The sequence below is a fragment of the Mytilus edulis genome, chromosome 5 (genome assembly GCF_963676685.1).
Source record: "Mytilus edulis chromosome 5, xbMytEdul2.2, whole genome shotgun sequence".
Classification (NCBI taxonomy): Eukaryota; Metazoa; Mollusca; class Bivalvia; order Mytilida; family Mytilidae; genus Mytilus; species Mytilus edulis.
Genome location: NC_092348.1, coordinates 79,896,128 through 79,916,493, shown reverse-complemented (window position 1 = coordinate 79,916,493; position 20,366 = coordinate 79,896,128). Strand labels below are relative to the sequence as shown.

Below are 20,366 nucleotides of genomic sequence, written 5' to 3'. Positions count from 1 at the left end.
GGATCGCACTAACAAAATCAATGAGGTAACACAAATACAATGGAAGACAAATATTTGGATAAAATATAGATTTCACAACTCTGGTAATGGTTCCATTGATCTATTTTACTTAATGATTGTTACTATAAAATCTTCATTAGGCTCATGTGAATGTGTACAGACTTTTTTCCGTTGTAAGTCGATAGTTTGTAAGATGATTAGTCGAGTCTGACATCATTCTATATCATCTAAAGAAAAGGAACTATGAATGAGTGAATTCAAATAAGTCTTATGACTCAATAATCTGCTTTATTTTGGAAAATGAATCTTCGACTTTTTATAAAGATATGGTTTTCAGAGAATAACAAGGAAGCCTTAATTGTATTCTTCTACTGACTCAAAGATCAAATCATCCAGCCATGAGAAGCAGTGCAGACATTTAAGAAATATCAACTTGATTGCATCTCCAAACTAGTATCAGAGCAATTCCCATGTATGTGATATTAATTCGTGATTTTTCAAAATGAAATGGTGCCATTGTCTCCTTGTCCTAATTGAAATTGTAATAAAATAAAGAATTTGTTATAGCAATACCTTAGTTATTACAAATGTAATTGGCAAAGATATTTAAGGTGCAAATCTTAATTATTTCATATTTGATATTGTGACCTTCACTTTTAATCACTGACCTTTAAAGCTTTAAGAACCATGGTTGGTTAAGATTTAACGCCCTTGATCCTTACAATGATTTATTAACAAAGTGATATTATTGTGACCTTGACTTTTAATCACTGACCTTTAAAACTTGTCATAGCCAAGAGTAGGAACCATGGTTGGCGAAGATTTAATGCCCTTGATCCTTACAATGATTTATTAACAAAGTGATATTATTGTGACCTTGACTTTTAATGAGGGGGGATAGGACCTTTATCGGGACTCCGGGATCGGGTGTTTTTAAGCTCGGGATTTCGGGATTGACCCTTTCGGGATCCGGGAATTCTTTTTTTCGGATTTCGGGACGTCGGGATTTACTTTATTTAAATTCGGGACCTCGGGATTTCGTTTTTTTAAGTTCGGGATTTCGGGATCAGGACCCCTCCTATCCCCCCTCTTTAATCACTGACCTTTAAAACTTGTCATAGCCAAGAGTAGGAACCATGGTTGGCGAAGATTTAATGCCCTTGATCCTTACAGTGATTTATTAACAAAGTGATGATGTGACCTTGAAAATATATAATAAAAATTTATAAATGATTAAGTGAAGTTTATTCTTTACTGTATACAGTTAGTACTTATATTGAGTGGTTTCATCCTTGTCTCATGTTAGGGTGAGGATTGAAACCTTACAAACATGTTTACCCCCATCACATTTTTTAGAAGCCAGTCCCTAGCAAGGAAACTATAATTCTGTTATTGGATGCTTGTCTGCCATATTTGTGCTTTCTGATTTGTATACCTATATTAATACTGACACTCTAATTAGAGATCATAATATCAAAACTATTGTTTCCCTAAATTTTCAAGTTTCATGTAACTCTAAAACCCATAGCAAAAACTTATTTCTGTATCTCATGGTCATTTATTTACTGACTGCAATCGAGAACAATGGTAAAAAGATATAAATAAATTGATGTGGTATGATTTTCAATGAGATAACTATATTAATCAATATCTGACAGAAAACAACCAATGAGCAGGGGTAGAAAAAGGTAAAATTCCCTGAAACCTGATAAAATCATACATTAAATTATTAAATAAATCAACCAACAGACATGATAGAAGAAATAGAAAACAACTGCAAACACAGTTCATGTTAGATTGCAGTTAAAAGTCATTGAATCAATTATTTAAAATGGCATTCCCTTAAGACCCTTATATATATAGTGTCATGCAAAACACATTTTAATCATATTTCTAATTTAACTTAAGGGAGCAGAAATCCATGATTAAGTATATAGTTGCAGAAATAGCATGAACAGCATGAATTTTCACATGTACATATATTGGACCAAAAAAAATCTAAATTGTATCTGTATCTTTAAATGTTCTCCCAATGACAAGTGCCAATTGAGTCACACCTTTAATTCAAAGTTTCACTGTTGAATGCAAGGTGATGATTTGAATAATGTAATCTTTCTACAAAATAATGCAATGCCAGCAAAATTCTATTCCACTGGGCAGTGCGTGAACCGGTGACAAAATATTATCACCCTGTAAACAGTGGGCTCTTCTGACTAGAGGTAATCGGTAAAGAACAGCGGAAAATGGTGTACATTGTTTACGAGCTTGAAATGAGCTAACACAGACGAACTGAGACGTGTCAACGTAATGTGAATATGATAATGCACCAGGTAAATTATTAATTGTTAAGTTTATCACATCATCGTATCTTCATATGATAGGTAAATAAGTGAATTTTCGATTTTAAGTGTCGTCAGGGTTCAAACCTGGAATCATGCCAACCTTTCATTATTTTTTTTTAATACTAACCTATAGTCGGAACATCTTGATTTTCTCCCAATTTGTAAAGTTAATTATGCTGCTTGACATATATTCTTTTTGGGAAAAAAAATTGATATGCAGTCAAATGTGGCAGTTTTTAATATTTGTTGCTATGTGAAATAAAGGGAAGTAAATTAAAGTAAAAGAAGGCGCGCTTTTTCAAATAGTAAACAATTTAATTCAGATGCATAGTATTTTGTCAAATGATAAAGAATATCGTAGAAACTTGCTAGAAATTCATCTAATTTATAAAAGATATACAACATGACATACTGAAATCTGAAAAGGGGTAAAACCACCATACCTTGAACAAATTCAGTTAAAAAAAAGGGGGGTGGTAAAATGCTACGAAATTTAGATTTTATTTATTTTTTGTCGACAGCCAAAAGATGATTTGACATGTAACTAACTACTTTTTCAATTTCATTTTAAAGTAAAATTGGCTTTTTTTGGGGTCTCTGTTTATTGTGGTCTGATGTTTTCAGGTTCTCTTTGGATTGCCAAATAATATTATAATCATCTAATTGAATGTTCAAATTATTTTGCAGCGATGGTGTGTAATGAAGGAAGTCTGTCATAAAACCCAACAGTTCCGGATGGCCCTTTAAATAATTGCTTAACATCAATAGCGATGTAAGATTCAAGTGTTTGAATTTAGCACAAGTTTAGCCAGGTTTTCCTTGTAATTGTGGCAGAAAAACCACTAGACAGTGTCATGCATTGAAAGGATATCAAACGGATATTTTATGGAATGATTCTCGTACATATAAAATCATATGCATAGGAATGTGGAGCTAGTGTCTTTCATGCAGCAATTTTTAATTTCCAATATAAACTCTGAAAAGACAAGAGCATAGAAATGTATACCAATGAGAAACATTCTTTGTGAATAAAATCATTCCAAAACTTAAATGTGTCATTAGTGTTGCATTATTTATCAGTAGAGATAATCAGATTCCAGTAAGATTGTCCAACTGATGGTTTTTGTTTGTAATCGTTTTTGTAAATCTTAGTTGTTTTGACAATCCGGGCTGTGCATGTTGCCCGGCTGACCCTTTCAGTGTGAGACAATATTTTGTTTATGATAAACAAAATCACTGATTCAAGACTGGAGCGGACCCCTTTTAGGCAGTTAGTGCGAATCCTTTAGGTTTAAACCATTACATGCAATACGGGGGGAGGGGGAAGATTTTTTTTTACCGAGTCAAACATTTTTCCTAATTATAATACATTGAGATTTAATATATACTTTGCTATATGTAGTGTGTATATTAAAGTATTGCCAACAAAATTCATCAAATTTGGGATCATAATATTGTTTATGAAAAACCCTTACCCCCTGTACATCATAAAAGTTCATAATCTTCTGTAGCACACGTGCATGGTTAATTCGGATCACATATTTTCTATTCCGATGTTATAAGAATTCGAAGGTTCATATCATTTACAATATCATTCAAAAAATTTCTGGGATTTTTTTTTACTATCAACGTTGAACCTCGAGGTTACATTGTAGTAAAAAAAAATCCAATAAAAACGTTGAATGTAAATGATATGCACCTTTAAATCTTATATTGTAGGACTCATGTTGTTCAAACATAATGTGTTGATCAATTATGTTATGATGATTTTGATAAACTTCACATTAGGTAATCTTTCACGTATATTGATTACATTATATCGAGTTGTCCCAACGATATACTTGTCGGTGTGCTCGATCATACGAATTTACCGACATTCATATAGACAAAATGACACAACTTTGAAAAATTCTTGTGACGAAACTACATTTCGGAACACGTTAAAAATTGGATACCCAGAAAGCTACATTATTAAGGTTTGATATATATTTTTTTCAAATAAAAAGAAAAATATGCAGTCAAATCTGGCAGTTTTTTACACACCCCTATGTTGAACAATAGGTTGTTCAATTAACAGCATGTTTGGCAATTAAAAAATCATATATTAACACATTTAGCTTTAACATATACTTTATTTATAGTGGTTGTATACAAGTTATATAATGGTTTTGTGTTTTAAGAGATATTCATCCCTATGTATATCGGGTTAAGACAATTTACGCATAAAACCCGCCGGGTTTTATGCGTAAATTGTCTCTCCTGTTCTTAGACCTTTTCTATCTCTTTCATAAGAAGAGTGACTTTTCTATTGTTCTAGTGTCACTGGAAATCCCACTGTGGGGATCCAAATTATTAAACCTTCATCCCAGTGAGTCATCTTCCTGTGTTATTCCTTTAAAAAAAATTTTTCCTTTAAAATATTTTTTTTTTTTAAACCAGAATGAAATATTTGCCACTGGACTGCAAGCAAACCATTTCCAACTATATTTCTAAATGTGGATTTCAAAGAGAGTTAAGAGTATGGACACATGCTACTTTTTATAGCCGTATGAAGAATTCAAACTTGTAATCACATCAAATTATCTTTAATCTTTGCTCCAAGAAAATTCTTTAAACAGTATTTTGCCGAGTAAGCTAAATATAAATTTTATATGAATGGAAATTAATCGAAAGAACTCATCTTTATTCTGTTGAATTTTGTAATTTCAATATTTTCTCCATCATAATGTCTTTTTGCCCTTGCTGTCAAAGTGCCAAGTTCTTAAACAACACTATTGTATCTATTGTCTGCAATCATCTGAAATCTTGTAGCATGTATTCCCAGACCAGTCTTATGTCTTTATCTGACTATACATGTTTCTCAGACCACAAAAGGTTCAATAATACACACAACAGAGAACAGAATGATATTTTACATATATTTTCCAGACAGACACGACTAAAACCTTACAAATGCTAATTTAATTTATTTCAATAAAGCAGTTAGCCTGAAGCTAAGTGTCTCTATAATGAAATAGTAAAAGATATTTCTTCCTAAAAGTGCACTTTGTATTAGCTATAATCTGAAAGCTTTATGAAGGATGTAAACAAAATGTGCAATAAAATGTCACGTTTGCAATTTTAATGACCAATACATATAAGTTATGATCATCTTAAGTAGAAAAAAAACAAGACCATATATAATATAATATCTAGAAAGTGCAAATTGTTTCATCCCACAACATTATGTGCCTATAGATACCAATTAAGTTATAATGACCAATTTCAGTGCCTTTTCTTGTTGTTTGTATATCTATTTTTGGCATGAAATTGTCAACAAAAAATTAGCAAACACTAAAACCAATTTCCTTATGGGTGGAACAGGTTTCTTTGTAACAAGAACTTATAATTCTGTGAATTTCTTATTTCATATAATATATATTGAATGTAAAAAATGCTTGAGATTTGCAATCTGCACATTTTTCAAACTTTATGAAAATCAGTAAATATTGACAAAATTGTAAGCTGATTACTATATTTGTTTCAGCAACTTGAAAGTTGGACAGAGAATCCAGAAAAATCCATCAACGATTCTACTGCATATCTTTTCAAAAATCATATATCAGATGTCAGTCATAACAACAAAATGGAAAATTGGATTCGATATAAAACATTACAGTCTACTTCTGATTAATTAAGGTTCTGGACAAGACCTGAGAAAACAGTAGAATCTGAGACTTGGATTTTTTTGACAATCTCTACAGTGAAACAAATCCTTTAATATATCTGACTTAAGAAAACAGTAGAATCTGAGACTTGGGAGTTCTTTGACAATCTCTACAGTGAAACAAATCCTTCAATATATCTGACTTGAGAAAACAGTAGAATCTGAGACTTGGGAGTTTTTTGACAATCTCTACAGTGAAACAAATCCTTCAATATATCTGACTTGAGAAAACAGTAGAATCTGAGACTTGGGAGAAATTTGACTATCTCTACAGTGAAACAAATCCTTCAATATATCTGACTTAAGAAAACAGTAGAATCTGAGACTTGGATTTTTTTGACAATCTCTACAGTGAAACAAATCCTTCAATATATCTGACTTAAGAAAACAGTACAATCTGAGACTTGGGTGTTCTTTGACAATCTCTACAGTGAAACAAAACCTTCAATATATCTGACTTAAGAAAACAGTAGAATCGGTGACTTGGGAGTTCTTTGACAATCTCTACAGTGAAACAAATCCTTCAATATATCTGACTTGAGAAAACAGTAGAATCTGAGACTTGGGAGTTTTTTGACGATCTCTACAGTGAAACAAATCCTTCATTATATCTGACTTAAGAAAACAGTAGGATCTGAGACTTGGGTGTTCTTTGACAATCTCTACAGTGCAACAAATCCTTCAATATATCTGACTTAAGAAAACAGTACAATCTGAGACTTGGGTGTTTTTTGACAATCTCTACAGTGAAACAAAACCTTCAATATATCTGACTTAAGAAAACAGTAGAATCGGTGACTTGGGAGTTCTTTAACAATCTCTACAGTGAAACAAAACCTTCAATATATCTGATCAATATATAATAATCTCCATTAGATCTTACTCAGGGGTGTGCTTTAACCTCATTTGTTCTTTACTGTAGATCAATACACTTTTACTTCTGAGGAATTACTTCCTATTAAAAGTATTTGTACATTTCATGATACGACACCAAATTCTCATTAATGTTCTATTAACAAGATTAAATTCTTGTAGTTCCTTAGTCTTATTCCATTATTTGTATTGTATAGGGAGTCAGAGATTCTTCTGACAAAAAATATTACGATCATTATTATGTTCATGACTGTATCAGGTCTTTTTTGAGAAATATGTTGCAGAGGATGATCTTCTTTATGACCTAATTTAAAAAAATCTTTCAACATCTATTGTGTCAGAATAAAAAGTTTAAGATTTGTCCACAACTCTGATAGCTACAAAGATGGAAATTTTACATTCTTTTACAGTTCATGAACTTGACTACAAATAGAATTATAAATAAGGCTCTTCAAACAAATGTTTTAAGATGAGTGCAGCATTAAATCAATTTAAAATAAAGATGACATTAATTTTTACCAATTCTTTAAACGGCTAAATTATCACCAACATATTAAAAAAAAAGTTCTAAGTTAAAAATTTTACACTCAAATCAGTCACAAGTGTTAACAAATAAAACAAATAATTTCATTTCAATCTTTGCAGTTTTAAAAATGTTCAAGAAAGATAATTAAGTTAAACAAAATAAATTTCATTTCCAACAAATTGAATAAAACATGATACATGACAGAATAAGGGTAAAGACTTTAATGTCTGGCATCAGAAACAATGTCTTGACAATTCTGTACTATTACAATCAGAGCAAGCATTAATTTGATACCACCATGGTAATGTAAGGTGACACTGTCACAATAAAACAATTTGCGGTCTTGCTAGAAAGTATGTATTACTGGTTTTTATCACTCTCAACTTCTGACCTTACTTCCGATGCATTTGTATCAATAATTATATAAAATAGAAATAAGGCTGACATCTATAAGTATCCAGTTTTTATCGGTATGCTAAATGGATGTTCAGGTCTTACCAGATAAGGCAGCCTTTCAATTACAGGATACTATTATTCTTTTCGATCACATTTAAATTTTCAGGGACACTAATGGAGGGAGGGGGAGAAGAAAAGCAACTGTAGGGACCAAACGCAAAGAGACTGCAGGATATTTAAAGTTGAATTATTTAACTTTCAATTTTTATTTTTAACATTCATCATTCCTTAGTGTTATTGTATTTATCTAATGTTATACCAGCTGGTGCTTAGTAAATGCAACTTTCTAATCTTTAGACATTATCTTATATAATATAGTACTAAGTTAAGATTATATAAAATAATAATATCATATTTGTATAATTGGCTTTCTCTTAATTTTGTAACATTATAATTGGGGATTAGAAAGGGCACTGGCTTAGGCTTAAATTCTCCCTAATCCTCAAACAATAGCATGGCATCTACATACAAATATCACTTCTGTTCATACAATATTATGGAAAGGCATGTCTTCAATACTTGGATAATTTTCCTACATAGTTCATATAAAGTCAGATGCTTTTGGTTTTTTTTTCATTGGAACTTTGAATGCTGTCTCATAGACTTATTTTTATTAACCCATATTATCTCCCTGTAGTATCTTTTGGGGTTTTTAAAAACCTTGATTTTGACCCCTCATAAAATAGGTCATGTTCTTCTTTTGAGGGGCTTTATATAAATACCTCATTAGAGGGTTAGTTCCAAAACTTTGATTTAAGCACTTTTAAAATATGATTTTCCTTTACTAAATTAATAAAAAAAAGATTAGAAAAATAAGAACTTTTTAATTATACTTTACTGCTTACCTGGCCTTAGTTCTTGACATGACCAAAATCATTAAATAACAGATCAATCTTAACCCACATGGACTATAAATATAACTATTAAATCAGTACTTAATATTTTCTACTTTCATATTCCATTTATGGACCCAGTAATTCTATATATGGAACAAGTTTTAACATAAATATTTACATAAGAACTGAACTGATTTAGCCTTTTAATATCGTGAGAATTATGTACAACAAACTAAACCAAAGTTAAATTATTACATACCTTAAGGAATCAATAAGCACTGTCAAGTCTTCTTTGACAATCTGAAGTTATATCTGCTGAAAGATAAGACGACAAATATGCATAATTCTGTGAGAATACTGATAAGACTCATGCTAGTATATCCTTACACTGACACAGTTGTTTACAACTAAATACCGGTAAAATCAATAGTACATATAAAGTATTAAGCTTACTATGCAGTTAACAAATAATATGCCTTATAGTCAAATACAGGTATCATAAAAAATCACTCAACCATGACAAAATATATACTACCATAAAAACTGTTTTTATTGAAAAATTTACATTGTAATCTCTATTACTAGCCTGTAGGTAGTGGTCAATGCATTAATGGACATCTCGTTAACACAATTGTATAGGGATAGGTTTTCAATTAGCTCTTTCATTTTATAAACAATATGTGGATTATAGATTTTTCAGTTATTATAATAAATCATATTTATTTTTATTTCAACTTTTAAACTCATTTTAAGGACAAAGTTCAAGGCCTATATAGTTTAATATATCTGTGCTGTCAGCTAAATTGGAGATTTAATTTTTCAAGTTAACATTATAGTACCTATATTTAATGTTCAAGGTTTTATTGATGTGTACGTCTGCACCTTTATTTGATATAAATTATGTCGTAGTCAATTTAATAATAAAATACATATCACACAAACTGAAATTCAAGGTTAACAAGAATCTTCTGAAAGAAATGGATTTTTTTGTGTATAAACATAATGACTGCCAACTCTTCCATTTAAGCTGGGAAATTTCCCCCATGGCAGATATTGATCTGGCTCTAGTTATAGGTTAGACAATACTTGGTCATGTTTTATGAAGATTTAAGCCCAAGGCGAAGCCGAGGGCTTAAATCTTCATAAAACATGACCAAGTATTGTCTGACCAATTTAGAACATATTCACACTTTCAAGTGACCTTACAAAATTATCCTTTCCCATTCAAACCTAAATAAGAGTTCACTTTTTATAATGAACTAAAATATAAAACATAGGTAATGATCATTTCAATGGATGAAATGAAATAGCACTGACATAGTTTGTGAAGGATTTATAAATTGTTTTCTTCTGCTTCAGGTAAAATTTAATACTTATATATCTTTAGACTTTTTTTTTATTTTAAACAGCAACACAATGTTATATAAATTCCCTTTTTAAAATTTGATTTTTTTTATAAATATAAAACCCTTTGTATGAATATTTGAATTCAGACCATTCAACATTAAATGCTTACTTTTTATTGACAAATTTAAATGTACTGTGTTTCTTCGAAAACAATCCTTTTCTTTATATATCAGCAGTCTAGCTGGCATTGTGTTTTTTTGAAAGAAAAAGTAAATAATTCCCTCAAATGTAAGGTATATAAATTAAATAAATATCATTTTATATATCCTTACCAAAATGAAATTTTAGAACATACTCACCCCTTCTCGTACAATGAAAAGTCAGTTTTTTGCCCTCTAATTTTCATAGTACATGGTTTTCCATGCACTATGAAATGCTATACATGAATGACTTTTCATTGTCAGTTAATTATGAAAGTGAACTCTTAATAGCTGCACTAACGAAGTGTACAACCCCCAAGGCATTTTCCTTGGGAAAATAGCCTACTGATTAAAGATGAAATAGCAAAGATTTAAAACATTTTGAATTTTGGAAAATTTCATGCATTTGCTAATGGTGCACATATATAGAATACACAAAACTAGAGGCTCTAAAGAGCCTGTGTCGCTCACCTTGGTCTATGTGCATATTAAACAAAGGACACAAATGGATTCATGACAAAATTGTATTTTGGTGATGGTGATGTGTTTGAAGTTCTTACTTTACTGAACGATTTTGCTTCTTACAATTATATCTATAATGAACTTTGCCCATTAGTAACAGAGAACTATATTTGGTAAAAATTTACATAAATTTACCAAATTAATGAAAATTGTTAAAAATTGACTATAAAGGGCAATAACTCCTTAAGGGGTCAATTGACCATTTAGGTCATTTGACTTATTTGTAGATCTTACTTTGCTGAACATTATTGCTGTTTACAGTTTATCGCTATCTATAATAGTATTCAAGATAACCAAAAACGGCAAAATTTCTTTAAAAATTACCAATTGGAGGGCAGCAACCCAACAACCAGTTGTCCAATTCATCTGAAAAATTCAGGGCAGATAGATATTGACTTGATTAACAATTTAACTTCTTGTCAGATTTTCTCTAGATGCTTTGGTTTCATAGTTATAAGCCAAAAACTGCATTTTACCCCTATGTTCTATTTTTAGCCGTGGCGGCCATCTTGGTTGAATGGCCAGGTCATCGGACACATTTTTCAAACTAGATACCCCAAAGATGATTGTGGCCTAGTAGTTTCAGTGAAGATTTTGTAAAAGATTACTTAGATTTATGAAAAATGGTTAAAGATTGACTATAAAGGGCAATAACTCCTAAAGGGGTCAACTTATTTGTAGATCTTACTTTGCTGAACATTATTGCTGTTTACAGTTTATCTCTATCTATAATAATATTCAAGATAATAACCAAAAACAGCAAAATTTCCTCAAAATTACCAATTCAGGGGCAGCAACCCAACAACCGATTGACCGATTCATCTGAAAATTTCAGGGCAGATAGATCTTGACCTGATAAACATTTTTATCCCATGTCAGATTTCCTCAAAATGCTTTGGTTTTTGAGTTATAAGCCAAAAACTGCATTTTACCCCTTTGTTCTATTTTTAGCCGTGGCGGCCATCTTGGTTGGTTGACCAGGTCACGCCACACATTTTTTAAACTAGATACCCCAAAGATGATTGTGGCCAAGTTTGGATTAATTTGGCCCAGTAGTTTCAGAGGAGAAGATTTTTGTAAAAGATTACTTTAATTAACGAAAAATGGTTAAAAATTGACTATAAAGGGCAATAACTCCTAAACGGGTCAACTGACCATTTTGGTCATGTTGACTTATTTGTAGATCTTACTTTGCTGAACATTATTGCTGTTTACAATTTATCTCTATCTACAATAATATTCAAGATAATAACCAAAAACAGCAAAATTTCCTCAAAATTACCAATTCAGGGGCAGCAACCCAACAACCGATTGACCGATTCATCTGAAAATTTCAGGGCAGATAGATCTTGACCTGATAAACATTTTTACCCCATGTCAGATTTGCTCTAAATGCTTTGGTTTTTGAGTTATAAGCCAAAAACTGCATTTTACCCCTATGTTCTATTTTTAGCCGTGGCGGCCATCTTGGTTGGTTGACCGGGTCACGCCACACATTTTTTAAACTAGATACCCCAATGATGATTGTGGCCAAGTTTGGTTTGATTTGGCCCAGTAGTTTCAGAGGAGAAGATTTTTGTAAAAGTTAACGACGACGGACGACGACGGACGCCGGACGCCAAGTGATGAGAAAAGCTCACTTGGCCCTTCGGGCCAGGTGAGCTAAAAAATTGGTAAGGATATATAAAATGATAGTTATTTAATTTATATACCTTACATTTGAGGGAATTATTTACTTTTTCTTTCAAAAAAACACAATGCCAGCTAGACTGCTGATATATAAAGAAAAGGATTGTTTTCGAAGAAACACAGTACATTTAAATTTGTCAATAAAAAGTAAGCATTTAATGTTGAATGGTCTGAATTCAAATATTCATACAAAGGGTTTTATATTTATAAAAAAAATCAAATTTTAAAAAGGGAATTTATATAACATTGTGTTGCTGTTTAAAATAAAAAAAAGTCTAAAGATATATAAGTATTAAATTTTACCTGAAGCAGAAGAAAACAATTTATCCTTCACAAACTATGTCAGTGCTATTTCATTTCATCCATTGAAATGATCATTACCTATGTTTTATATTTTAGTTCATTATAAAAAGTGAACTCTTATTTAGGTTTGAATGGGAAAGGATAATTTTGTAAGGTCACTTGAAAGTGTGAATATGTTCTAAATTGGTCAGACAATACTTGGTCATGTTTTATGAAGATTTAAGCCCTCGGCTTCGCCTTGGGCTTAAATCTTCATAAAACATGACCAAGTATTGTCTAACCTATAAGAAGCACACATATATATATTACAAGTCTTACATTAAAAACACTCTTTATACATGTTATAAGAGATGCACTGAAGTGTCTTGTACATCCTGCAGGACCTGAGTGAGTGCCTGTCATATTAATTTCCAATTTGTACTTGCCCTGATTATGCATAAAATAATTGCCACTGGACAATCCTCTTGCATTTTAAAATTTCCATGGAAATTTCTTTTATTTTGCGGGATGACCACAAATATTTTCCGTTCATAAAGATTTAGGGAATAGAGAATCTGACACAATCTTTTTTAAAATATATTTTCAAATTCATTATCTCTTACATTTAAAACATTCATGTATATAAGAGATGCACTGGATTGTCTTGTACATCCTGCAGGACCTGCCTATCATTGAAATATAATCAAATATTCATTGATTTTAAACTAACCAAATTACATTAATAAATAAGTTTTACTTAATCCCCAAAAACATTTCACAGCATTGACTTAAAGGTGCTAAATTTGTTTATATATTCGTGGAAAATCTAGCTAATTAACTTAAAATAACCAAATTAACTGTTATAATAACAATCAAGTAATTATTAATTGAAATACAATTGTATTAATCCTTTATCACAGTTAATTGGGATGTATGAAAATTTGTCCTGGAAAAGAGGCAGCAGTCCTTTTGTGCCAACCACTGGCGGATCTAGAAATTTTCATAAGTGGGGGCCCACTGACTGCGCTAAGAGGGGGCCAGCTCCAGTCACGCTTCAGTGATTCTCTATATAAGCAACCAATTTTTTTTCCAAAAAGGGGGGGCCCGGGCCCCCCTTTAAATCCGCCTCTGCCAACTACTGTTTTTCAGGGGCAAAATTTCCGCCAAATTTTGTTTTCCAAATGTATCAATTGTGCCAATATTCGGAACTCATTTGCGCCAATTTACCTGTACACATATCTATCATAAATATTAATGATTAATATTTACTCTTATTCTTGGCTTAAAAAGTATCATATGTTTGTTGATATTTCACATTTGAGGATGAGCATCTGGAGAGAAATGACTTGAAATGCATTAGACTGTCCATGTATAGAGAGTTATGAAAACTTATTACTTTGCTGAATATTTAATACAAGATATGCCAAAAAGAGAAGAAAATAAAAGCTTTTGCTGATTATGTTTTTGCCACATATGTTGATGACACATCATGCTTTGTTTCCACCATCGATATCTAACACAAGACGTACCAGTAATGGAGCAGAAGCATTCGACAGGAATTATAATGAACTGTTTTATGCATTTCATCCTTCAATGTTTGTCTTTTTGGACAATAAAGTGAAGTTACAAACTACTACATACATATCATTGGGAAGTACCTATGCAGCAGCAGTAGGAAGAAAGTATGTTTCAGAAAAGTAAAACATTTGCCATGTAAACTGCCGGTTCCAAGTCCGAATAAAGGAGGAGGGAAGTCATTTTTCTTCTAATTGGCGCAATAGTATGTTTTAAATTTGGGGCAAATGATACCATGTAATTTTAAAACAGGTGGCTCAAACGTAGAAATGGGGGAAAAAGTTGTGGTGCAAAAGGACGCTTTTTTGGCGCAAACGGATCTCTCCCAGAAAAGAGAAGTTGTTTTAATTGTTTAATTTAATACTGTTGAAGATGAATTTCATGTTATTTTACATTGTCAGGTTTATTAAGATCTTATAAAAATTCTGTTTACTGAATCTCTGATAAAAATTGATGAAAATTTTAATAGAATTACTGTCGGAATTTTTATTTTTTATTTTTGTATCAAGATATTATTTAAGAATTGAATGCTCTTTTTTGGTAAATTTATTGGGGTGTAAAAGCGTTGACCGAAGTACATTTTGTATGAAGCGCGGAAGCGCTTCATACTTAAAATGTGCGCACGGTCAACGCTTTTACAACCCTATAAAGTTACAAAAAAAAGCATTCAATACTTATAATTACATTTTTACCTATAGGATCATGAAAACACACCTTTTATCAAGTTTTTATTTCATTTACCTGTGCACTTTATTGTGGGACCTCGTGTCATCATGAATGAGAAGTTTTAATGAGTGATACAACTGCTTAAGGAATAACACATGATGTGCCGTTAGCCAATCAGAATAACGTATAGTAATGAAACATACATCTAATGTAATTATTAGATTATAATGTGCCACAACCTGTAATTTTATTGTGAAATGGAGAAGTTTTATATTGTGAATAATAGATAAATAATTATGCTGTTTATTTAACCATTTTTATTTTAATATATATTATTTTAAATACAAGATGTTTTAGTTGTTATCAGTTCTCCTAAATCTCAACAGATTGACTACTAAATAAAGTTTCATGAGAACTCCACAAAGCATATTTGCGTTATTGTCTGAAAACTGGAAAATCTTACTTTTTTTAGGAATAAAATCCAAAAACTCGATCTGAAAAGAAAAATCTAAAATTTCAAAAATCCAAAGAAAACTAATGTCAAAAGATATAAAGAATTCACTAAAGTTTCATCATGTTCATGCAAATTGGTATAGGTTTTTTTTTAGACTTAATGACTCAAATGTTGATGATGGATTGACAGACAATGGTATACAATAATAGGTCCTATAAATGGGAGTATAAAACCATATCTTATATAATTGTATTGTGTACTAATGTAAGCATAAGGTGAGACTTAAACAAAATTATCAAGATTGAATTATTATTTAGCAATAAGATCTTAGCAATGGTAGGTATAAGGAGGATGGACATATTGTTCAAATAAATATTGTCATCAAATCAAAATTTTGGCCAAATTTATCATTTGTAGAAACTCACATTTTTCAAAATTGCAGAATAAATGCTTTCAGAAATTTTTAGTTTTAGCTTTAATTTGGCGAAGTGACATAATGTGACTATGACAGAATTTGTCACATTTCTAGCAAACACTGCAAATCGACCAATAAAATATAATTCCTGCATGAATGCATATATATGTTTTTGAACAAGAAATGAACTCTATGATATTTTTCTAATTATTGTATAACTCATTTTTAAGCAATGAAGATTTTACCGTAAATACTTCTTATAAAATGTTAAATCATGACAGTAAAGCCCATATCATGGAAAGGAAATTGTTTAAACAAAAACTGTACATAGTGTTCATCAAGTACACTTATTTATTCTTGACATTAAAGTTCTGGATGGAAATCCAAATATTTTAACTACATTTGGTTTAAGACCTAACTAATACAGAAAACAAAACAAAAGTAGAAGCTATTTCCAATTTCCTCCTCTAGGCATAAATACAGAGGCAAAAATAGCAATTTCCTCCTCTAGGCATAAATACAGAAGCAAAAATAGCAATTTCCTCCTCTAGGCATAAATACAGAAGCAAAAATAGCAATTTCCTCCTCTAGGCATAAATACAGAAGCAAAAATAGCCATGTACAGAAATATATAAATACCCAAAATAGACAAACAAACTCAAAATATTGGCAATAAAACATCCAATGTGTAGGCCGATTATATTTTTACCAATAGTTGATTAAAAGCTCCAATTGAAATGAGTTATATAGATAGCCAGAAAACCATTGGGAGCAGTGTTTTGATTTTCTGCGTACATTTGTATTAGAAGTTATTAAATCAATAAGAAATCTATTTTATATTTCATATTCTTGCTGTATTGATAACAAACTTCAGTAGTCTTGGTAAATTATAATCAGAGACTGCAATCATAGTAATTAACTACCCATGTGTAAAACCTCATCTTTTGTCAAGTATTACAATGGCTAACAAATCAGATTCACTCAATAGTACAGTCAGGGTAAATCACTTTTTAGAAACCTAACAAACACAAACAAAACATTTTATTTCCAAAAACATTTAGTTCTATCATTATAGTGACTATTTATTTTCATTTCAATCTCTTTTATTGATTTATCTTTAAATTCACCATAAAATGAAACCTATACATGAAAGCATAAATGCAGTTTTTATATAAACAAAGGACTCCTTTTGAAATTACATTAAAGGCATAAAAAAATCATCATTATGGTAAGTTTCTGGAACTGGTTTCTGGTTGAATTAAGATAATGAAATAAGATACCTAATCTCTATTTAAAAAGTCTATTATTTTGAAATATCAATTTTTCCCAGAAGCTCTAACACATTTTAAGAGTTCATTTTTTTATGTTATTGCTTGAAAACAACAAATATTTTTCTTCATTACCAAGACAATAAGCCCAGATTTTTTTTGAATAGCTCACTAGATTCTTTCTTAAATATTGACTATTTTAAATTGACATTTGAATGACTTTAAGCTCATCAGTCTGTTCTTACAATTTATTTCAAATATTATCTAAAAACTGACCATGATTAAATTTAAAAAATTTTCTAAATATCTTTTGAACCTACAGGTACTCACATCAAATATTATTGTTGACAAAAATCTACTTCTCACCTCAATGCTTATTATATATAACAAAATGTTCCTTCATCCAAGCATATCTTGGATGTGCAGGATGAAGGTCATTCTTAGAATATGAGCCTGAGGCTCGAAAGTAATAAATTAGCTTAACTTCTCTATGAGGGGTGAAGCTTACATGTAATATCTCTGTTTAAAGAAACAAACTATAACTATAATAGCTGGCCAGTGACCTTGACCCTAGTATATAAGCACCTGTTCCATAATAACTTGTCATAATTTAAAGCAAGTTTGTGTCGACCAAATATAAAACCCATTGGAAAAAGGGTGGGTCTAACTGAAAATCCCTAGGGTGGGAATTAATTACTTTCGAGCCTCAGGCTCATATTCTAAGAATGACCTTCATCCTGCACATCCAAGATATGCTTGGATGAAGGAACATTCTTATTCATATTTCGCCTTCGGTCTCAAGTAATAAATTAGCTTGTTTAAAGTGTAGACACAAACTAAAAACAATTTTTATAAATGCCAACATTAAATAAAGCATAGAAATCACAAGATCATCCAGTAACTACAACTGAAGAAAAGTGTTTTAGTACTGATATTATTCACTTTCCCTTTTATAGAACTTATAAAAAGTTTTATCATATGTCCAGACTAAGCTGTTGCCATAATGTCTTTAATAGAACATCCTGAAGCTAAATTCACTTATGAAGAGGTTCCTCTAAATGAGTAATCCTTAAAACCTCTGCTAAAATTAGAACTATCTCTAACTATCTAAACTTTACGAAAAGACTTAGATGAATTCTCTCACATATTTTGTACACAAAACATGATAAATCATTGTCTTAACAACACAAAGTTTTGGTTTATCAAAACCCTTGATCACCTCATTAGGTAGACTAACTAACAGATCTAGTATTTTTCAAAAACTCATGTATATGAAAAAATGAAATGCCATGTCTCTGAATGAAAGACATAGAATGTAAATCTACAGCTGATAAAGAATGTACTTTGGCAGTTGTAGTCAAGGCAAATAAAGACACAAGTATAAAAGACAGTCTTCAATGTAAAATCCTCTAATGAATATAAAGAACTTAAAAAGATAGCACTAAATTCATCTCCACAGTGAACGAGTATCTTACTCTTCAATTGCAGATTCAGGCTTAAGCAACCTTTCACATATGCATGTAGTAAACAAACAAATTAAGTAACATCTACTTCTTAAAGGATCAAGTCTGTTTCAACATAAAACAAGTAAAATTCACATTAAACATGCTGAATATGAAAAGCTTGTGTTTTACAAAAAATTTCAATAATCAATAACATCCTTTTTAGATGGTGATAAGGAATTGGTTCTCTTTGAACACACCAAATAATGAAATTTCTCAAAAAATATTGATAATGCTTGATCATAGATGCATGATCTCCAAGATGAAGTGTAAATATATTTTACAAATGATTTTGAAATCTCCTGTTTATATTAAAGTGATTTCTGAATATAATACACACGTTTTTACCCTACCGCACAATCAACCCTTCAGGTGTTGGTTCACTTATATTTTTTACAATACACAGTTAAATCAAATCTCTTCCTAACGGAAAGGCATTTTTCAGTATGTAACATTGTTACTAACTTTTATGTTTAGCAGAACTTTTAACTGTCAAATAAATTAAAATTGGTCTTAGCAAAGAAAACCAACTCTGAGCAGACCAAAAGGAATAATCAAAAGAGCCTTCTGAACTTTGTCACTAATAATTTTCTTTATAATTATCCCCAACAATGAAAAAAGATTGGAAAGTATAAGGTCTTAAATCTGACCATGAAAAGTACAAACATCTCTGAAAGGAGCTTGTTGGTCAAAAGACAACGAATCAAATATCTACAGATTTGAAAATGAAAACGTGATAACAACAAAACAAATATATCTTCTTTCAATTGCCATCCTGTTGAATCTGTAAATTTTTTAGACATATGATAAGCATCAAAATTTTCTTACCAGGAATATAAAGAGCTGTGATAAAAATGTTCTTTCTTGAACACCAAGCCCAAATAATGAAATATTTGTAGTAAGCATGTTTTAAAAGTGACAAAGAGGTTATACCTCCTATTGCATAATAAATGCTACTGAAATTGTATTTTCTGATTGTATAACTCTCTGTGCTAAAAATTTCTCTCCAAAAGAAAAATATAGCCAACAATTCTAAGAAATCTATATGAAATGAGCGCATGTTCTTAAAGAAGCTCCATCTACCAACAGAAAAATTTTCTTCAAATTTGGATCCCAAATCCTTCTAATGAGGCATCTGGTCCAATCCAAAAACTTATTTGGATGGGTCTAAAAATCAATTCTTAATTTCTGATTTAAATTGTTAAAAATTTCACCTATAGATTGATGAAAATAAACACTGTAACAACTATACAGTGTTTCAACATTATTTCTCGCCATGTTTCTGCAACATTCCCACAGATACTGCATTAAAAGCATGTGCCACAAGACCAATATATGATGCAAATCATCTATAATACAGTTACACAATTCTATTTAAGAAGAATTTCCCAAGGGAGATAATTTTACCATTTCTCATCTGTCATAAAAAACTTAAATAGCTCAGTATCAATAATGAGACAAAGGAAAACAATGTGATTCCAAGGAATGAGTACCAACTTCTCAAAATTTATTCTGAAGCACAGCTTATCAAGCATTTGCACCACTTCTTCTGTATTCATAATACAACCATCTAAATTCTGATCCATAATAAAAGAATCATCAATGTATAAATTATAGCATGTATATACTTCAAGTGACATTATTTCATAAAAATACATAGACAGATTTTAAAACCTTAGTAAAAACTCTTGATGCAGAAGCCAATCC

General features: G+C 30.9%; 1 protein-coding gene across 2 annotated transcripts in view; it reads right to left on the bottom strand.

The window, feature by feature from the left end:
• The window catches only part of LOC139525492 (dentin sialophosphoprotein-like), a 59,841-nt gene that overhangs the window by 28,993 nt on the left and 10,482 nt on the right, over positions 1-20,366 (bottom strand). Inside the window, exon 3 of one of the 2 annotated variants that reach the window (XM_071320870.1) lies at positions 8,999-9,054. The gene's annotated coding sequence lies outside the window, so the exon portion shown is untranslated. Of the gene's footprint in view, positions 1-775; positions 869-8,998; positions 9,055-20,366 lie in introns of those variants that run through there. The other variant, XM_071320871.1, reaches the window with a different exon arrangement.